At 38.6% G+C, this 19,903-nt stretch overlaps 1 protein-coding gene across 1 annotated transcript in view; it reads right to left on the reverse strand.

Annotated features, from left to right (window-relative positions):
* The window catches only part of AXL (AXL receptor tyrosine kinase), a 1,440,461-nt gene that overhangs the window by 641,602 nt on the left and 778,956 nt on the right, over positions 1-19,903 (reverse strand). The gene's annotated exons all lie outside the window — the stretch shown is intronic.

A 19,903-nucleotide genomic window follows, 5' to 3' on the forward strand; every position in this document is an offset into this window, starting at 1 on the left:
TATGTAAGAGTATTAACATTTAATCAACATTTACTACTTTAATGTCTAATATGGTTACCTTAATGGCAGTAATGATAAACTTACACTGCATTTTCCATCACTGAGTTTGTCTCATTACTTTCAAATATTGGCATATTTTCTGCTATTCATAATGTCTTTCATATAGAAAGTTAATCTGTTTACAGTTGAGTGATGTTCACTATAGAGATGTGGATGAACAAAACATTGGTGTCTCTCCTGGTGCATGTCATTGCAGTAGGTCTCCAGGTTGCACAGTGTCAAAGGTAGACACTATGAGGAATGGGATTACCATGTATTTTGGATGTAGACTTGAGCTGACTCAGGTGTATCAAAGCCTTTGGATGTCTCCCTTGGTTGCATCATCCATTAAGATATGCAAGGCTATTTCAGCAAGACTTCTAATACTTTCTCAATGAATACCCACAATGGTTAATCTTGGGTAATAGGATCACTGAATTTTCCTTATAGTTCTTTCAGCATATCAACGCCCCTTTCTGAGGCCATTCTTGCAACTTGGAATTCTTGTTAGATGTGATCATACCGAATATGAAGGTGGCTCCAGTACTGCTGCTGGGCCACAATTTGATCTATTTTGCCTAAATCTCATCTTAATTAAACCACCCAGTACAGGGCTTTAAAGACATGGTGCAGTGACCATATAATCATATTAACATATTGTGTACTAAAATACAATGCTGATAATCCTACAACATGAGTGTTCAATTACAATTAGGCCATACTTGGTGCTTGTATCAGCTTACCCCACTTTGGCCCCATCCCTTGCCTATTCTGGCTCATATACATACAGACTGCACCCATCTCTTGCCTATTCTGGCTCATATATGCACAGATTAACTATGGGTGTCATGAGATATGAAGAAAGTGGCAAAGGTTGAAATGCAAATTGATGAAGGCACTTGTTCAAGGACAAATTGTGGATACTTAATGGTCATTATGCTACTTGGAAGTAAAACAAAATGTCTACAGAGGTCATCTGGGACAACCACTACATTAAATAAGACTCCTGGTGGTCATGGCAACCCTGGGTTTTGTTGGAATGTGAGGCAGATATATTAGGTTTTCTGTAAGATGTGGCCTCGTCCAAATAGGCTCCATTGAGAATGACAATCGAGTGGGTAAGGCATGTTCCAACTTTTTATTGAACTAATGTGGATTATATTGATGATGGGAATACCACAATGCTGGTTTCATCTTAATATTTGACCCTTTGTGTGCTGGATCTTGTTACATTTTGTCTTAAATCTCTTAGTCAAAAAATGCATCAGATTGTTTGGTTGTCATTAAGGAGAGGAATATTTCCATCATCATTAATAGAGCCATTAATTGTCCATACCCTTAAGAAACTTATGTCAGCCAAGTGATATCAATAATTACTGCCCTACCAGCAATTTTTTTTAATATAAAGGGATTAAGAATGTGGTCTACAACTGTACTCACATATGACTTTTCATAGCCTTTTAGGTCCTCTTCAGTCTGATTTTAGATCTAGTTAGAGGACTGAGACTGCACTAGTTAGGCACACTTGTGATTTCAGTGGTGTGAGCAATCTGAATCCTGGTCATCTTTGAACATTTGACTGCATTTGATACTGCATCACAGCAGCCCTTACTTACAGCCACAGATAATCATTTGGCAGCATAAATGATGGGTTCATTTCTTCAGGAATTTCTGCACATCTACTCAAAGTATTTATAGGTTTACAGGTAAGCACCAGGCTAGATGCCTTTGAGGGTCATTTTAAGACTAGCCAATTTTCCTTTTTGTGCTTGAAATAACTTGCCCCACTTGGTTATAGATTAGCCTTACCCTTTTCATGGTTGATAATTATAAATTATCTCAAATGGGAATAACTGGGATCATACCATAGATAATCTGAGTGTACCCATGCATGGAATAAAGCATTTAGGAGTGGCCTCTGTTCATTAGTAGTAAGGGGGGTAGTCTGGGGTAAAATTTCTATTTCCCAACTGTAGATCTATGTTGCACTTGAAAATGGACAGGGGTTGAACTTTGTTTTATGTTGATTGGGAGTTTGTTCCACAGCAGCGGTATCCTCTGAAAGATGTACCTGTCCCTCCAAACTGTTCTGTTGATGTTGCAGAAGAGGCTTAGATCCCTGGACCAAGTATTTCTGATGCCATCTGACTTGCTGATGTGCAATAAATCCATCGGTAATAGGTCGGAGGATGCCTTGCATGCCAGAGACAGGTCGCCTCTTTGCTGTCTGCAGGATACTGAGTATAGTGACAGGGCTTTGAGTCGGTTCATGTCGGACATGTTGTTTAGGCCTTTTATCCTTTTAGTAAGGTATTTCTGTGGGATTTCAAGTTGTTGCTTGCATCTGGACAGGTACATGGCAAAGGGGACATAATATTCAATAACTGGTCTAATGAGGGCTGAGTAAAAGGGGACAATAATACCCCTAGATCTAGACACAATCCCTTAGTTTATAAGCTATGCAACTTAAAAGAAGTTTCTTACAACAATACACACATGCTGGTGAAAAGTTAAGTCACTGTCCATACAAGTTCCCAAATCCCAAACAATTTGTTCAACTGCCAAAGTTTCAAAATTTGAAACGGTAAACCACAACATACTTCTATAAAAACTTAAACTCAGCGTTGGAGATAGTATAATAATTTGGTTAAAAAATTATCTTGAAAACAGAACCTTCCAAATTTTCTCTAACGCCACCTTCTTTGGAAAGGCCACACTTAACACTGGTGCCCCTCAAGTGCTTCTATAATCCCCCTTATTATTCTCATTGTTCATGAGTGATATTATGGTGGACATCCCTCATCACAATATCATTATGTACGTAGATGAGATTCTGTTGCTGGAATCCTGCAAAACTCAAACTTTCCAGTAAATTGATGTGGCTGCTCTAGTTCATGCTTCTGTTTCCTTTCACTTAGACTACTACAACACACATTGCCAGTGACTTTGATCTCTTACAGCAGGACTAAAACTCAGCCACTAGGATACATAGCGGACTTTCGTGTTCTAATCATATCATCGTACTGTGTGATTTTCACTGGCTGTTACAGGGACAATGTCAATTTTCAAGAATGCAATCCTTACATATCAAGAACGACATGGCCTGGGTCCTTTCTACTTAAGCAATCTTAAGGGTCTCTGCATGCTAGCGTCCGAGGAAAATGCTTCCCAACATTTCTTAACATAATTGATTGGCAGGCTTTTTCTTATTTTGTACCTATCCTGTGGAAATCAATAGCTGTTTGCTTTGATTGACCGATTTTGATGACTCTTTCAGGAGGTCCTGGAAGTACCATTTATTTAGAAGAACATATGAATTCAACACTTGCGTTTTTATACACTTTTTTATAATCCATTTTATAACCTCTAAATGTATTTTGCATGTATTAAGATTCTTTTGCTGCAGTTTCATTTTAAAATGTTTACATTTTATTTTGTTAGAGCTTAGGCTGAAATAGATACTAAATATTTGAGACTCACATGCACCATGATTAATGCAAAACTCACCACCTTTCTTTCAACATACTTAATCTGCTAGCACTTTATTCAGACTTTACTCTTGCTTTCATCAGCCACTTGCCAAAAAATCTTCCTTATGTTCTACTGCTATGGACATTTTATAGATCTTGTAGAAGTGCTCCAGGGTACTTTTTTCTCTCAGTACTGCTGCAGTCCCATGTATTAAGGGAGATGTAATGTTTCATTTTACTGAGCAATTACAGTTATTATGACTGCATGACTAAATAATGTTCTGTGCTTTTGTCAGAAAAAAAGTTTGCATCCTTGTCAGTCAATACAGTATTACTGTGCTGTAGGCAATGCATTTCAAAATTAAGAACAAACAAAAGTAGAGCTCACTGTACAGTGTGCAGGGGAAAGAAACAATTGTATTAGACTCAGTTTCCCATGGTGCATCACTCAGAGGTTAGATCTGCAGTAACTTGTAAATACATTTCTGGAGTGTAAGAGTCATAATAATCGCATTCAAACCTTCACATGGTACTTTCAGTAAATACAGCTGAGCTCCTGGAACATGCAATGATTTATGGGTACCTTCCAGCCTGCAGATTCCTGCTATGATGATACACTCAGATACTGATTTATTGCCTGGTCACAGCTGGCTATGATGTTTTATGGCATACATGGATGATGCAATGTAAGAGAATATTACTTATTTTGTAACATCAAGAGCCTACATCACATACAGCTCAAAACAATGGAATTAACAGCCAGATAAGGCCTCAGCTGAAGTACTATGTGTCCATGACCCAAGACACACAGAAACCAGAAAACATCTGACCACAAAGTGCAAGCAATATACATATGGTACCTGACCCAGAAAAAAAGTCACATTTATGATCTATCCATCCATCCATCCATCCTTAACCCCGTTTCCCATTTTGCACATGGGGTTGGGGTGTCAATTGACAATCATCTCGAGCCAAGGTTTACACCGCCGGGTGGTTTATGATCAATAGTTGCTAAATGTCTGACCTGACCCATAACAGGACCATAGGTCCACGTAATCTAACTGCTTGAATGCAGTGCAAGTGATGTCTATGCCAGAACAAGTTATGACTATAAGTTACAGTAACTAGATGACTGTGTCTGACCCAGAACACATTATTTTCATGTTTATGTTATGTAGTCCCTCTGTGTTTGACATTTAGTCAAAGACAACTCATTCTGTGAACTAAATTCTCTGCATTCAAGTTAAATGTCTTAGGACATTTATGACTAGCACAATCCAACCCCTATACATAAAAAAACTGTGCCATTAATGTCTTATTTACAACATTCAGTACTTACAAACTGAATACTTGACAAATGCAATCTTTATGTGCATGCCATCTAGCAAAGGTGAGTGACAGATGTGCATATCTCTCAACCTCAGTGCACAAGAAATCTGAACAAAGCTAATGGGGGGACACAGGCTGAAAATTAGGGACAGATTTTAAATATTGCTCTTACGCACATAGAAACCTGCTAGAATAACAGGATTTGTATTAGAAATACATTTTCTGAAGGATATGAAGTCATAAACTCAAATATATGCCATTATTTAGTGACTTCATTCCTCAGTGACTTGCTAGAAAACCACAAATTGTATGAGGAACAAGCCAAAAGTATTTATTTTTGTTTTATTTTTCAGTTGTTTACTGGGAGTGTCCATCTGAGCTGGAGACCCATTTTCAGTGCAGGCCTGGGGAGAAAAGTCCCGTGTTATACAAAGAACAGATAGCAAAAAAATTACAGAAAGAATGAATATAAGCAAATGTTCTAAAAAATACAAAAATAGTACGAGAATTTATACAAAGATAAGGGGTAGGTGGTGGTTCGAAACAGTACAAGATATGTAATGTGTTTAAAGACAGTTCAACAAAAAGGTCCTGCGACTCATATCTTATCAAGACATTAGTTCAGTAAAAGAATAGGTTACATGTTTGTTTGGTTATGAAAATCAGTTTATGCCTTATATAAATGTGTATGTTTGTTTAGTTATAAAAAATTACTTTGTCCCATATGCAACAGTAGTATAATAGAGAGTGTCTAAATGAATCAGAATTTCTGTAGGATGCGAATAGTAGAAGAACTTGAGACTTGGATATTAATAATTTGATATTATAGCAATAACCCACGCCTGGGTGTGGGTAATGCTGGATTTACCCACGGTTGGTGTGATTTGGTCCCGAGGGCGAAGCCCAAGGGTCCAAACAAAGCCAACCATGTGTAAATTCAGCATTACCCACACCCAGAAGTGGGTTACTGCTATTACACAATGACACTGTTTAAGAAAAAAAATAATTACTTTTCTTAAATAATGGCATTGTATAATGCCTCCTTGCTGCCCTTCCGCAGCTGTCTGGTATTCCACGGCAGTTCTGATGTACTGCGCATGCATATGCCTACGCAGTACATCAGAGCTGTGGGCAAAAGCAACAGAGAAAGCAAGATCTCCATTGCTTTTTACTGTTTCGCTATGTTAAATGGGTTTAACATAGCGAGACAGCTTTAAAAAAAGCAACGGAGAATCTCTGTTGCTTATTTTAAAGCTGTCTCGCTATGTTAAACCCATTTACCATAGCGAGACAGGTTTAAAAAAAAAAGGCAACGGAGAAAGCAAGATCTCCGTTGCTTTTACACACTGTCTCTCTATGTTAAAGGAGTTTAATATAGCGAAACAGCTTTAAAAAAAGCAACAGAGCTCTCCGTTGCTTTTTTTAAACCTGTCTCGCTATGTTAAACTCCTTTTACATAGCGACAAGTGTTTTAAAAACGACTTATACTAATGGAAAATGTCCGGGTGACCGGACCTTTTTCCATTAGTATAAGTCGATTTACAATGTGCACGCTGGCCAATCAGCGTGCACGTTTTGGAATATTAATGGGGGGACATGGTATAATAGAAAATAGTACTTGGATACTGGGAACAAGAGCATGACTGGATGACTGGGGAGGGGTGAGGTGAGTGGTCATCCAGGGGAAGAGCAGGAGCACAGCCAGTTGTTTAGGTAGTTTTTGAGGAATTATTTTAAATTATTAGTATTAGTGGTGTTTACAGTTGGTTGTAAGATGGAGTTCCAGAAGTTGGATATTCTGTACGAGAAAATGGATTCCTCAAAGCTGTTGCTTGCTTCTGTGGTTATATTACTAATAATTTATCAGAAGATCTCAAAGTTTTGTTGTTGGTGTATGGCTGTACTAGGTCTTTGAGAGCTGTGCAGTTGTCTGGTTGGTAGATGATGGAGTGGGTGATGGTTATTTGGTGTAAGTGGAGGAGGTTGGGAAGTTCAAGCCAGTTTAGTTTGTGTAGAGCAGAGCAGTGATGAGTTTTATTTGGATGTTTCAGGGCAAATTTAGTTATTTTGCTATAGCAGGCCTCAAGTTTGTTTAGGTCCTTTTTTTTTTTTTTTTGTTTTAAGATTAGTAAAGATGGGGGAGGCATATAGTAGAGGAGACGGCTCCTAAAATCAGAGGTGGCTAGCTTTACAGCACACATGCAAATGGAGAATAGTTGCATGACCGCCGAATCATACACAAATGCATTGTACGAACACATACACAAATGCATGGATCTTGCCATACCCAATGGAACCAAAATGCTCTCTTCCAAAAAAAGAAAGCCAAATCTGGTGGTCCCCTGCCATAAACAAAGTCTACAACAGGAGGAGGAAACTGATGCAGAATAAGGTGAAGTCCCAAGACTGGAAAAACTCACTTATCAGCCTCAACAAAAAGTTGAGATTCGTCATCAAATCCTCTAAAGCTAGCTATGAAAACAGAATTGCAGCAGATAGTAAAGACAAGCACAAGGCCTTCTATAGTTATGTAAAGAATCTCCACAGCAGCACCCACATTTGCTTTGAGCTACTGCACAATGGTACCTCCCATACCGAGCCAACAGATATTGCCAATATACTGGCCGACAGATTCAGTGCCAACTTTTCACCCCCTCAAAGGACCAATCACAATACCAGTAGATTGCCAGGCACCCAGTATTACTGCTGCACAGGTTAAAACAGCACTGTCCAAGGCCAAGAATACACATCTATTGGACCTGACAATATCCCTGGCTGTGTTCTACATGAACTACAGTGCGTCACCTGTGTGCCCTGTTCATTCACAGCCTCACCTCAGGCTTTGTTCCTTACCAAATGGGGCACTGCTACAGTCATCCCTCTTCACAAAGGAGGAGCGACTACAGTCCCTGGGAACTATCGTCCCATTAGCCTGACAAGTCTGATATGCAAAGCTATGGAACGCATTATCATGGACATAATAAACAAAGATATAGGGAATCTCCAAACTCTGGATCCCACACAGTTTGGTTTTGTGAAGGGTAGATCATGCCTGCTCAACTTGGTCAACTTCTTTGAGTCAGTCACCAGAGCTGTGGATGAAGGCAAAGTGGTTCATACAAGCCTACCTTGATCTGGCCAAGGTCTTTGATACCATTCTTCACTCAGGAATCATAGAAAAACTCACTAAGCTAGGCATCAACCCTTATATCACTAGGTGGGTTGCAAACTGGCTCACAGACAGAACCCACATTGTGAAAGTAGCTGACTCCAAGTCAGACTGCCGACCAGTCGCGAGAGATGTCCCACAGGGATCGGTCCTGGGTCCTGTCCTGTTTGGTATCTAATTCTCAGAAGTCCAGGCCAACATGAAGGGACTCTGGCTGACAAAGTTTGCAGATGATTGCAAGCTGGGAGGTATTATTAACTCCCTAAGTGATGTTGACATCCTACAGAAAGGCCTCACTGAGACAAACAACTGGTGTCAGAACCATGGCCTTAAGCTCATTGCCAAAATATGTGTCGTCATCCCCTTTGGGAAAAACACAGTTCCCATGAATTACCACATCGATGTTAGTCCACTGAACACAGAAAGCTTTATAAAAGATCTAGGGACACAGTTTGACAGCAGCCTCTCTTCTGACCACCACATTGACACTGTGGTCAGAAAATCCTTCTGTGTGGCACATCTCATTACTACGGGTTTTGCATCCAGGAAGAAAGAGGTCATTGTCTCCCTCTATTCTTCCCTCATTAGGCCAATCATCGAGTGCAATGTCCCATTTGGCATGTACCTCACTAGACACCTGCAGCAACTGGAGAGGCCGCAATAGTATTTCACAAAGAGGATCCTAGACCTTAAACACTTGTCCTATATGGACAGACTCAAAAAACTCCAACTATTCTCTGTCTCATATTGCCTACTTAGAGGCGATCTCTGCTCGACTTACAAAGCCATGTCTGACCCAGCTCTTTTAAAAATGCTACATCTAAAGAATTCCCAATCCCTCCGCACCACATGCTTTAGAGACCTCAACCTCATTACCACAATCAACAGAACATGCTGGAGGGACAGGTTCATAACCCAGAGACTGCCCATGCTATGGAAAAGACTTCACATACATGTCAAACAGAGCACCTCACTGGCCCTCTTCAAGAGAAATCTTGATGAGTGGATGGGAACTAGAAAATTCACCCCATGGATCACTCCAGTGGCTCTACTTGAGAGAGGCACTCAGAACTAAGGTCAGGTGGCATGATGCCAGGGTAATCCTATGGGCTAGGCTTGTAAAGGCTCCAGGGCCATTAGCCTAGTACACACCTAGGAACCTATGAGAGAGGAGATGTGTTCTGACTGGTGGTATTGGTGAGAAATGGTTTTGCTCTACAGAGAGCTCCAAGTTTGATATGCACCTTTTTAATGGTTAAAGCTAAACATTTATTTAATTTTAGTGAATTATTGATTGTTACCCTGATAGGTTTAGCATGTTCTACTGGTTCTATTTTAGCATTGTTTGATGAAAAGATACTGAAGGGGGAGTGAGTTCCTTGCAATTTGCCTTTAGCAAATATCAGTTTAATTTTGTTTGGGTTGAGTATTAGCTGATAAAAAGAAAGGTATTATTCTATGACTAGGAAGGATTTGTGTGTTATTTCTAGGAGTCTGGGAAGACTTGGGGCTGAGCATGTAAGGGAGGAGTCCATCAGCATATTGAATAATGGTAGCATTGTTAGTAGCCATAGATAGTTTATTGGTGAATAAAGAGAAGAGTAATGGATCGAGAATTGACCCTTGAGTGACACCCACTGAGACTGGTAGAAGGGGACAGAGTGAGATGTGCCACGTAACTGCTTGCTGTCATTCAGTTTAAGTAGCTGTGAAACCAGGCTACTGCTGTTTGGAAGAGGTTTATGCAGGCTAGTTAATTTATCAGTTTTTATAAGGTACTGTGTTGAAGGCTTTTGTCATGTTGAGGAAGATAGATGAGACTGGTTGGCTGTTGTTTTAAGTTGGTTAATGGTATTGATGAAGCAAATTAAGGCTGGTGTGGTGCTATGCTTTGGCCTGAAACCGTGTTGTGAGTTTGAGAGAAAGTTGTTCCTTAGTAGGTAGTTTAGGAGTTGCTTGTGAATGCATTTTTGGAGGAGTTTTGCTAATGAGGGAACAATGGCTATGGAACGGTAGTTAGATAACTCTGTTGTTGGGCAGCCTTTATGCAGAGGTATTATACAAGATATTTTCCACATTTTATGTATGTATTGTTCTGTGATAGACCAATTCATTAGAATGGAGATGGGGTATGCGACTGCATCAGCGGCTAATCTGAGAAATATGTTGGGAATTTTTTAAGCAGCAAGAGTGGTAGATTTTAGTTTAAGAAGCAGTTTTATGGTACTAGTTTGAACTGTTTTGATAGTGAGTGAGTTAAGATTTGAGAAGGTTCCTGAAGGTAGTGTTAGGGGTGTGTTGTTATCCTGTTTTACTAGAGATAGTACTGAGTTTATGAAATGGGAATTAAATTGAGATACAGTACTGTCTGAGGAATTAGGGGTGGTAGGAGAGTAGCTTGACCTGGGTAGGAAGCTTTTTTTTATAGTTCCCCAAAATTTCCGAGGGTTGTTTTTCTGCTTTTGTTGTAGTGAGCTATAGTAAGTTTTTTTTTGTCATTTCTGATTTTCCTTTTAGCCTAATTTCTTAGTTGTCTATAGGTAAGCAGGGTGGGTTGGGACTTGGTCTCTTGATATTGGGATTAGGCTCCATCCCTCTTTTTGAGAAGTTGCTTGGTCTCCTGGGAAAGCCGTGGAATTTGTTTTGCTTTAACTTGTGTTTTTCTTGGGGCTGGCTTATTTAGAATTTCAAGTAAAGTGTGATTGAATAGTTTTACTGCTGAATCTAATGGGAGTTGTTTTAAAGAGGACCAGCTATAGTGTTTAGTAGGGTTTGAAATAATTTGGAACAGAAGTTTCTTTTTTTTCTGTATGCATTTATAAATTGCATTTTTGGAGTGCTAGATTGGTGTTGAATCAGGTAGGTGGGCATGTGGTCATTCAAACTGTTTGGAAGGCAGCCTGCATGTTGGAAAAGGTTGAGCTTATTTGTCAAGGTCCATTCAAGGATAGTTTGTTTCTTATTACTTTTGTTCACTATAGTTAGGGAAGGTTTCATCTGTGAGTGCCCATAAAAGTTGATAAAATTCAATGGAGTTTAGGAAGAGCAGGTATTCTAGTCCAAGTTAAAATCACCCATAATAATGGTTTCTTGGTTAAATATAGTTGCTAGCCAACCAAGGAGGTTTTCAGTTTTGGATTGGTAATTACATTATGGAATGTACACTACAATAATTATTAATTGTTTATTGAGGTCGAGTTCTAAATGAGAAATTTGTAATTCAGAGTTAGAGGGATCTGGTGGGGGATGGTTGAGGTGTACTATGTATACATGATGGCTATTCCACCTCCTCACTTTTGTAATCTGTCACTTCTGAGTACGTTATTGTCTTGTAGAAGGATTTGTGTGTCTTTTATATGTGGTATTTGTGAATTTTATTTTGTAAGGTTCATATTTAAGAGTAGAATGTTGGTAGTAGTGTTACTTACACATAGCATGTTTTGAGTGAGGGGGGTTGACTGTTGAAGGAAGGAGACTGTATTGAAGTTTGGGGGCCTGGGTTGGGATGTACATCACCTCTCAGTTTAAGTTGTATTGATTTTAGTTAGAGTTGGTAGATGCTTTTAAATAATACTTTCATTATTTTACGTAATACTTTTGGCATTTTATTAGTATGGGCACATCTGAAACTGAATAATTCTGTAATGGAATTGTTAAAGAGGTGAGGATATAAAAATATTTCTTAAAGTGGGAGAGTGATTTTGGGGGGGCAGGATTTGTTGGTGAGCTGTTGTGTGTTACTTTTTGATTACAATAGGAGGTGCTTTGGTATATAATTATAAGTAAGCTAAGTAAAATGGTGTGGGTAAGTAACATGGTGATTACATTCAGCTGTTATGGTGCAGGGACAGAAACTAAATAGAGTTTGTGATTTAATGTGTTATTTTGTTTTTAAGGGAGGAGACACAGAGGTAATGATTAATAAGTGAGGTGCTCTGTAATTGGATAATTTGTTTGTGGGTGTATTTAGAGGTCAACTACAAGTTTAGTAGTAGTGGGGTGGGTGGGATTTTAGGGTAGGGTAGGGGAACTGAGTGAGCCCAAGAGTAGCAAGGGAGAATGGAGTTGGGCAGATCTGATTTGCGATGTAGATGAAGAATCTGGAATCAATCAGTAGGCCTGGGAGAGATTATTGAACAGTCACTGTTGTATCTTATTTTGTTTTACTTGTGTTCATATTTTATTTATTAACCACAAGTTGGAGATTGTAGTTTTTTGGGGGTTATACTGCTGCAGCTTCCTGGCAGTGAGCTCATTTATGCATCAGCTTAGTAACTTGGTTAACACTTTCTGTTTTACATGTAGTGCTTATCGAGACTGTTTTCTATCTGACACATGTTAAAAAAAGTCACCCTCGTTTGTTATATGTTGCTTTGCTTTAACGGACAGTGTCCATGGTAACCAGTTAGCAATCAAGTTATTTTTGTAGTTGTCACTTCTATTGAAGGGAAAAGGAAAAAGACCATAAAACCAAGAAAAATCCTTTTTAATTAGAACAAAAATTAACTTTTTTTATAAGAAACCCCACCAAAGAAATTTTTCAAAGGGAGGCGAGGTTTCTCTTTTATTTTATTAAAACCAAAAGGGGTTTGTGAAAAAATAAACACAAAACAACTTTATCTGGAAAGGGGTCCCTCAAACTCAACAAAGGGGAAGCTCCAAAAAAAAAGGCCCCGTAAAAGACTCTTAAAAAAGGACTTTTAAATTTTTCCAAGGTTTTTTAAAAGGGACTATTGACTGAAAGGTTGAAATTTTTTCCCTTTTTTAGGAAAATTTTAAAGGCCTTATAGACTTAAAATGGCGAAGTTATTTTTTATATTTTAAAAACTTCAAAATAGGCGTATGTGAAAATAATTTTTTTTTTTTTTTTATTTTTTTACTGGATTTATAAAAGTTGCTTGAATTAAGCTTTTTTCTAAATTAACAACAAAAAGGGAAATTAATCTTTTTTTTTAAAAAATTACCCTTTATTTAAAAAAAGGTTAAAATTTGCAAGCAATAAGGGGGGCAAAGCTTTTGGGCAGAACTTTTTATGAAAATTTAGATTTTACTAACTGTACTTTTTAAAAAATTCTTTTCCCGAGGAAAACTTTCTCAGGGGAAAAGGCATTTTTGAAACAGCAAGTTTTAATAATTGTTTAATTTTTCTCCCCCCAAAGCCCCAAAAATTTAAAAAAATTAAATTTCCGTCCAAAATTTTGGCCCCCCCCTTGAGACCTTGTCCTAAGGGGGAATGAAATATTTAAAAACAGAAGTAATTGAAACCAAATGTGGAATAATGAACTAACTTCTTTAAGTCTTAGTAATGGTTAAAAATGCCCTTTATCATATTTTTTCAATGGGAATTTTTTTTTGATTCCCATAATTTGGGAAACAATTAAAAGGTTTTTTGTTTAAAACTAAAAATTTTAATGGAAAATTTTTTTTTTCTTATTTTTTACTAAATAAAAATTTTTTTTTTTGATTATCCATTAAAATTTAAATGGAGTGGGGGGGGGGGGGGGGGGGTGGGGGGGGGGGGGGGGGGGGGGGGGGGGGGGGGGGGGGGGGGGGGGCGGGCCCCCCCCCCCCCCCCCCCCCCCGCCCCCCCCCCCCCCCCCCCGTTCAATTTTAATGGCAATGCCTGAATTCAGCTCAATAGTGGGCCCTAAAACCCAGCTTTTCCTATAGGAATAGTCAAAGCTTAAAGAATATGTTGTGCTATAAAGATTTTGTGGAACAACATAATACATACATAGTAAGATAGGGACTTATAAATGTTACAATTGTAGCTGTTGCATTGATATTTTAGATAATGGATAGTACCTTTAAACATCCTGTCACACATAAAAATTTCAATTTTACTGTAGTGCTAATTGTAATACTATGAAATTAGTCTACCTCGCCACCTGCATGCAATGCCAGGCTTTTTATGTAGGAAAGACTATACGTAGGCTCAAAGACCGTATAATCGAACATAGATCAGAGATAAATAGACAAATACAGACAAATGCTTTATTTAAGCATATATATGAATTCAGCAACCACACTTTTAAGTTTAGATGTATAGATGTAGTGCAAGTGGGTGTGAGGGGGGGTGATATTAACAACTTTTAGATATGAGAGCTAGAATGGATAATAAGATTACAAGCTGACACTTTACCTGGTTTGAATGGTACTTCTACTATTAAACCAGTATTAGTGAAGCGCCAAATGAGTAATTTATAATACATAATTAATTTTGTAGTATAACAAATAACTTTAAGTATATTACCATGATGGTTTTTAGAATAAAGGGACTCACACATATTTCCTTACAGAATTTGATGTATTTGTTTCCTTTTTCCTTTTAGTATGTTTTATTGGCTGGTTTGATCATGTGATTTTAACTGTTTCCTCTATTTAAATGGATTGAAATGTATAATGTTATATGCTGATGAAGGGTTGAGAGCCCGAAAGCTTCATTAAAGCCTGTGTTTCTGTAACTACTGTGTTCCTGCTGAGATTTTGTTCTATCTACGTGTTCAGGCATTATTAACTCCCCAAGTGATGTTGACATCCTACAGAAAGGCGTCACTGAGACCAACAACTGGTGTCAGAACCATGGCCTTAAGCTCATTGCCAAAATATGTGTCATCATCCCCTTTGGGAAAAACACAGTTCCCATGAATTACCACATCGATGGCAGTCCACTGAACACAGAAAGCTTTATAAAAGATCTAGGAACACAGGTTGACAGCAACCTCTCTTTTGACCACCACATTGACACTGTGGTCAGAAAATCCTTCTGTGTGGCACATCTCATTACTACGGGTTTTGCATCCAGGAAGAAAGAGGTCATTGTCTCCCTCTATTCTTCCCTCATTAGGCCAATCATCGAGTGCAATGTCCCATTTGGCATGTACCTCACTAGACACCCGCAACAACTGGAGAGGCCGCAATAGTATCTCACAAAGAGGATCCTAGACCTTAAACACTTGTCCTATATGGACAGACTCAAAAAACTCCAACTATTCTCGGTCTCATATTGCCTACTTAGAGGCGATCTCTGCTTGACTTACAAAGCCATGTCTGACCCAGCTCTGTTAGAAATGCTACATCTAAAGAATTCCCAATCCCTTCGCACCACATGCTTTAGAGACCTCAACCTCATTACCACAATCAACAGAACATGCTGGAGGGACAGGTTCATAACCCAGAGACTGCCCATGCTATGGAAAAGACTTCACATACATGTCAAACAGAGCACCTCACTGGCCCTCTTCAGGAGAAATCTTGATGAGTGGATGGGAACTAGAAAATTCACCCCATGGATCACTCCAGTGGCTCTACTTGAGAGAGGCACTCAGAACTAAGGTCAGGTGGCATGATGCCAGGGTAATCCTATGGGCTAGGCTTGTAAAGGCTCCAGGGCCATTAGCCTAGTACACACCTAGGAACCTATGAGAGAGGAGATGTGTTCTGACTGGTGGTATTGGTGAGAAATGGTTTTGCTCTACAGAGAGCTCCAAGTTTGATATGCACCTTTTTAATGGTTAAAGCTAAACATTTACCTAATTTTAGTGTATTATTGATTGTTACCCTGATAAGTTTAGTATGTTCTACTGGTTCTATTTTGGTATTGTTTGATGAAAAGATACTGAAGGGGGAGTGAGTTCCTTGCAATTTGCCTTTAGTAAATATCAGTTTAATTTTGTTTGGGTTGAGTATTAGCTGATAAAAAGAAAGGTATTATTCTATGTCTAGGAAGGATTTGTGTGTTATTTCTAGGAGTCTGGGAAGACTTGGGGCTGAGCATGTAAGGGAGGAGTCCATCAGCATATTGAATAATGGTAGCATTGTTAGTAGCCATAGATAGTTTATTGGTGAATATAGAGAAGAGTAATGGATCGAGAACTGACCCTTGAGTGACACCCACTGAGACTGGTAGAAGGGGAGAGAGTAAGTTGTGCCATGTAACTGCTTGCTGTCGTTCAGTTTAAGTAGCTGTGAAACCAGGCTACTGCTGTTTGGAAGAGGTTTATGCAGGCTAGTTAATTTATCAGTTTTTGATAAGGTACTGTGTTGAAGGCTTTTGTCATGTTGAGGAAGATAGATGAGACTGGTTGGCTGTTGTTTTAAGCTGGTTAATGGTATTGGTGAAGCAAATTAAGGCTGGTGTGGTGCTATGCTTTGGCCTGAAACCGTGTTGTGAGTTTGAGAGAAAGTTGTTCCTTAGTAGGTAGTTTAGGAGTTGCTTGTGAATGCATTTTTGGAGGAGTTTTGCTAATGAGGGAACAATGGCTATGGAACGGTAGTTAGATAACTCTGTTGTTGGGCAGCCTTTATGCAGAGGTATTATACAAGATATTTTCCACATTTTATGTATGTATTGTTCTGTGATAGACCAATTCATTAGAATGGAGATGGGGTATGCGACTGCATCAGCGGCTAATCTGAGAAATATGTTGGGAATTTTTTAAGCAGCAAGAGTGGTAGATTTTAGTTTAAAAAGCAGTTTTATGGTACTAGTTTGAACTGTTTTGATAGTGAGTGAGTTAAGATTTGAGAAGGTTCCTGAAGGTAGTGTTAGGGGTGTGTTGTTATCCTGTTTTACCAGAGATAGTACTGAGTTTATGAAATGGGAATTAAATTGAGATACAGTACTGTCTGAGGAAATAGGGATGGCAGGAGAGTAGCTTGACCTGGGTAGGAAGCTTTTTTTTATAGTTCCCCAAAATTTCCGAGGGTTGTTTTTTTGCTTTTGTTGTAGTGAACTATAGTAATTTTTTTTTTGTCATTTCTGATTTTCCTTTTAGCCTAATTTCTTAGTTGTCTATAGGTAAGCAGGGTGGGTTGGGACTTGGTCGCTTCATATTGGGATTAGGCTCCATCCCTCTTTTTGAGAAGTTGCTTGGTCTCCTGGGAAAGCTGTGGAATTTGTTTTGCTTTAACTTGTGTTTTCCTTGGGGCTGGCTTATTTAGAATTTCAAGTAAAGTGTGATTGAATAGTTTTACTGCTGAATCTAATGGGAGTTGTTTTAAAGAGGACAAGTTATAGTGTTTAGTAGGGTTTGAAATAATTTGGGACAAAAGTTTCTTTTTTTTCTGTATGCGTTTATAAATTGCATTTTTGGAGTGCTAGATTGGTGTTGAATCAGGTAGGTGGGCATGTGGTCATTCAAACTGTTTGGAAGGCAGCCTGCATGTTGGTAAAGGTTGAGCTTATTTGTCAAGGTCCATTCAAGGATAGTTTGTGTCTTATTACTTTTGTTCACTATAGATAGGGAAGGTATCATCTGTGAGTGCCCATAAAAGTTGATAAAATTCGATGGAGTTTAGGAATAGCAGGTATTCTAGTCCAAGTTAAAATCACCCATAATAATGGTTTCTTGGTTAAATATAGTTTGTGGTATGTGGTCATTCAAACTGTTTGGAAGGCAGCCTGCATGTTGGTAAAGGTTGAGCTTATTTGTCAAGGTCCATTCAAGGCCTGTGTCTTATTACTTTTTTTGTTCACTATAGATAGGGGTATCATCTGTGAGAGCCATAAATAAAGTTGATAAAAATGGAGTTAGGAATGGAATAGCAGGTATTCTAGTCCAAGTTAAAATCACCCATAATAATGGTTTCTTGGTTAAATATAGTTGCTAGCCAACCAAGGAGGTTTTCAGTTTTGGATTGGTAATTACATTATGGAATGTACACTACAATAATTATTAATTGTTTACTGAGGTTGAGTTCTAATTGAGAAATTTGTAATTCAGAGTTAGAGGGATCTGGTGGGGGATGGTTGAGGTGTACCATGTATACATGATGGCTATTCCACCTCCTCACTTTTGTAATCTGTCACTTCTGAGTACGTTATAGTCTCGTAGAAGGATTTGTGTGTCTTTTATATGTGGTATTTGTGAATTTTATTTTGTAAGGTTCATATTTAAGAGTAGAATGTTGGTAGTAGTGTTACTTACACATAGCATGTTTTGAGTGAGGGGGGTTGCTGTTGAAGGAAGGAGATTGTATTGAAGTTTGGGGGCCTGGGTTGGGATGTACATCACCTCTCAGTTTAAGTTGTATTGATTTTAGTTAGAGTTGGTGGATGCTTTTAAATAATACTTTCATTATTTTACGTAATACTTTTGGCATTTTATTAGTATGGGCACATCTGAAACTGAATAATTCTGTAATGGAGTTGTTAAAGAGGTGAGGATATAAAAATATTTCTTAAAGTGGGAGAGTGATGTTGGGGGGGGCAGGATTTGATGGTGAGCTGTTGTGTGTTACTTTTTGATTACGATAGGAGGTGCTTTGGTATATAATTATAAGTAAGCTAAGTAAAATGGTGTGGGTAAGTAACATGGTGATTACATTCAGCTGTTATGGTGCAGGGACAGAAACTAAACAGAGTTTGTGATTTAATGTGTTGTTTCGTTTTTAAGGGAGGAGACACAGAGGTAATGATTAATAAGTGAGGTGCTCTGTAATTGAATAATTTGTTTGGGGGTGTATTTAGAGGTCAACTACAAGTTTAGTAGTAGTGGGGTGGGTGGGATTTTAGGGTAGGGTAAGGGGAGCTGAGTGAGCCCAAGAGTAGCAAGGGAGAATGGAGCTGGGCAGATCTGATTTGCGATGTAGATGAAGAATCTGGAATCAATCAGTAGGCCTGGGAGAGATTATTGAACAGTCACTGTTGTATCTTATTTTGTTTTACTTGTGTTCATATTTTATTTATTAACCACAAGTTGGACATTGTAGTTTTTTTTTTGGGGGGGGGGTTATACTGCTGCAGCTTCCTGGCAGTGAGCTCATTTATGCATCAGCTTAGTAACTTGGTTAACACTTTCTGTTTTACATGTAGTGCTTATTGAGACTGTTTTTCTATCTGACACATGTTAAAAAAGTCACCTACGTTTGTTATATGTTGCTTTGCTTTAACGGACAGTGTCCATGGTAACCAGTTAGCAATCAAGTTATTTTTTGTAGTTGTCACTTCTATTGAAGGGGATGGAGACCCACAGGGAGGCTTGTTTAAATTTGCTTATAGGTTGCTTTGCTTTGATGGACAGTGTCCATGATAACCAGTTAGTAATTAAGTTATTTTTTGTAATTGTCACTTCTTCTGCAGGGGACGGAGACCCACTCAACTCAAGGGGAGGCTTGTTTAAATGAGAATGACTGCACACCAAGGGATTTTGCAAAAATCTGTACAGTTGAGAGGTATGCAGATATGTATCAAGTCACTTATCTAGATATATAACATCTAATGTGATATCTTTGACCCCCACATTAAAATTAAGCATTTCTACAATCACCAGCATGACTTAATACCTGAGGAGGAGACAACCACTTTGTTCAGCCCTCCCATTGTAGATTTAGTCAGCAGGCCTATTGGGTTCCTGGGTACGTACTAGGCTAGCTGTGCTTGTAGGCCATTTTAAGCCTAGCCAATTTTCTTTTCAAAGATGATAATCAAACCCTGTACCTTGTGATTGTGAGGTAAGCACCTTAACCACCATACCAACCCCATCCTCTAATTCTCATGTTTTAACCAGGTAGTCCCCCCTGTTCATACAGTCCATTTTCAGGAGTGATCCAGGAGAAATGTCTGGTTAAGTGACTTGCTTAAGGTCACAATGGCAAATGAAGGCTGTTGAAATCAAACTATGTATCACAGGAATTACAGTCTTAACTCTCTGTGTAAATGCCAGGATGTGAGAATCAAGCCATGTAACTTGTTTTTGTGAGGTAAACACCTTAACTATTATACCATCCCACAAGTAATAAACTTTTATGCAATAAACACTAATTGCTACTTAGATTTGGATCCATAGTAAGCTATGTTGACTGAAACAAACAATGGCTAAAGGAATGTCCTATCATTTAAAAATATACAGTTCCATCTGCAAGATAGGGAAGCAGCAGACAGATCACTGCCCTT

This window comes from Protopterus annectens, chromosome 1.part0 (assembly GCF_019279795.1).
Source record: "Protopterus annectens isolate FY-2018-M chromosome 1.part0, PAN1.0, whole genome shotgun sequence".
Lineage (NCBI taxonomy): Eukaryota > Metazoa > Chordata > Ceratodontiformes > Protopteridae > Protopterus > Protopterus annectens.